Below are 2,500 nucleotides of genomic sequence, written 5' to 3' on the forward strand. Positions count from 1 at the left end.
TGCAACATTTTGCTGTCAAGTGACCGCTCATCAGGGTTATTTTCATCTGTTCTCAGCGGTATTTTAATTTAACTTTGTCATGTACAAAGACCCTGCCGCGTCGATCAGCGCTCTGATGTGGATTTGGGACGTTGTTGTACATCAGTTTTGCATCGATTAGACAACAATAAATAAATAAATAAATAAATGTAATGGAAAAGGGACTCTATAGTGGTCTTCTCGTGTCTTTTTGCGCCTCGCACTGTTGATCCACTCAACCACTAGATGGCGCCAAGATGTTAAATAAGGATTGTACGGATTTAGAAGCCGTGTAAAACGTGTTGGAGGCTTTGTTTGTTTGTTTTCCATGCCTATTAAACACTGCAGCAAAGTGAATATGCTTAGTCACATGTATTTCATTTCAAGCCAATTTCTAAAAGTCGGAAAATAAACGTAATAAGCACAGAACTACCAAGGCGGCTTTTACGCTGCCCTTTAAATATCTCCTAACACGCTAAACAGTCCACCACCAATACAACGGATCAAACATAAACTCTGCGTCTCATTCAAATACATACACGGTTTTTAAACTGTATTTTCCCTAACTAATCTTTGGCACATCAGCGCCTCTCCCTGCACGGCGGTGACCCCGCCCCGGTGCGTGTTTGTGTGTGTGTGAGTGTGTGTACGTGTGTGTCTTCCGCTATGTGTGTTTAGCCGGCCGCCCGGGCCGGCATTACCGACACTTTTTTTCGGCCGCATCATCGGAGCTGACGTGGGAACTACGTGTGCATCGAGTCGGGCAATTAGTGACGAGTCTCTCTACGTAGAAACTTCGGTAAGTTAGAGCTTGGCTAGTAGAAGAACAGTTGGAGTTAGAGAGAGAGAGAGGGAGAGAGAGAGAGAGAGAGGGAGAGAGACAGTGAAGTTCTCTGGTCAGAATTGGATATTAATATTGATTTTTTTTTCAATGACTATCCAAATTGCTGTAGCTGAACAAACATGACCCCGGAGACGAAACACGTTCCGACCGACGACGACAGGGGACACGTCTCGAGAAACAAATCTAACATTACAGTTTCAGTTATGGACGAATGCCGTTTAAACCAAGTAATGCCAAGTTAGATGTAATTTTAGCAAGGTTACTGGAGCTTATGTAAGGTTTCGGATGGCACCATTAACCAGAGCTTTAATTTCTTGTCATAAACGTGTCAAAGCTAGGGCAATATTCGCTAATTGTACACGTAACTCAATTTTATGTTTCAGATGAGTCCCTAGTTCGCTTGGCAGCAACAGTTCTTACATAACACACACATGCATACACACACACACGCCCGAAGTGTCTGATACTGTCAAAATATCACAGGACTAGGAAGTCAGTCTTCTCATGCTACGTCGTTAGAACCCTCCAACTTTGCAATGTGAAGTTATACTAGACAACGTGAAATATCGTTTCCACACCACGCCATCAAAAATACGTTTGTAAGGCCGTACAAGCAGATGTGATTGCGCAGCTGGTTAAGTACTTATTCAGTCATTTGTGAGTGACTGTTAACAACACAATACAAATAAAGCATTCAGCATGACTGGGGACGTACGCGCCGAAAATCAACGTTACAGCAGAGTAGAGAGTAGCCTATGTCTAGTATTTTTGCGACGTGACAGGTCGTCCGCATGTTAAAATGACAGTATCCACATTGCAGAGTGTGTTTTGACCATGTAATTTCAAAAGAAAAGAAGGAAGTGAAAAGTGGCCGTTGGGCCGTTGGCGACACCCCCCCCCCCTCCTCCCAAAAAACCCCAACAAAACAAAAAAAACAGCGGATAAAATGTGCAGCCGCGCGCGCGTATGTTTAGCAAAGTCAAAGTAGCGGCTCATACAAAAAATGCATTGACTGGAATTCTTTTTTTTTTTTTTTTTTTTGCCGTTTTTAACACTTGTTTTTGTGTCATACTGAACAAACAAATCAGGGTTCGCGCATACGTGGTAATATTAAATTACAAGTGAGATGCCGCTTCCCTTTTAACTACTCTGACGACACAAATGTGTGTGTGTACTTCCATATGTGTGCAATCGCGCCAGTATTTCTGTGAAAGTGACTCCTACAGCAGCTGTGCTAATTAAAGTATCAATCTGAAAGACCAGGTCATTTTTACAATTACAGTAACATTTGATATTTTTCCATCTCCTGTCTTTACAGTATCAATCTGAAAAAAACATTTTAATGGCGTCTTATGTTTTTGCCTCTCCTGTCTTTGAGAACAGCGTTCAGAACTGTGACAGAATAGTGCTGTGACCTCACCCCTGATTTGGACGCAAAGCCAGACGCTCCTAGAGCAGAGCACTTACTGTGTGAACTGTAACACACAGACAGTTTACCTGTAGGGTAAGAAAAGGCATAGAGAATTTACCTGTATGGGAGCAAAGACACAGAGAATTTACCTGTAGGGTAAGAAAAGGCACAGAGAATTTACCTGTATGGGAGCAAAGGCACAGAGAATTTACCTGTATGGGAGCAAA

At 42.5% G+C, this 2,500-nt stretch overlaps 1 protein-coding gene across 1 annotated transcript in view; it reads left to right on the forward strand.

The window, feature by feature from the left end:
* Nucleotides 1-687: 687 nt before the first annotated feature.
* crema (cAMP responsive element modulator a) overlaps nt 688-2,500 on the forward strand; it is a 14,499-nt gene continuing 12,686 nt past the window's right edge. The window contains exon 1 of the mRNA XM_030773344.1: nt 688-817. The gene's annotated coding sequence lies outside the window, so the exon portion shown is untranslated. The remainder of the gene's footprint in view (nt 818-2,500) is intronic.

This window comes from Chanos chanos, chromosome 5, assembly GCF_902362185.1.
Source record: "Chanos chanos chromosome 5, fChaCha1.1, whole genome shotgun sequence".
Taxonomy (NCBI): domain Eukaryota; kingdom Metazoa; phylum Chordata; class Actinopteri; order Gonorynchiformes; family Chanidae; genus Chanos; species Chanos chanos.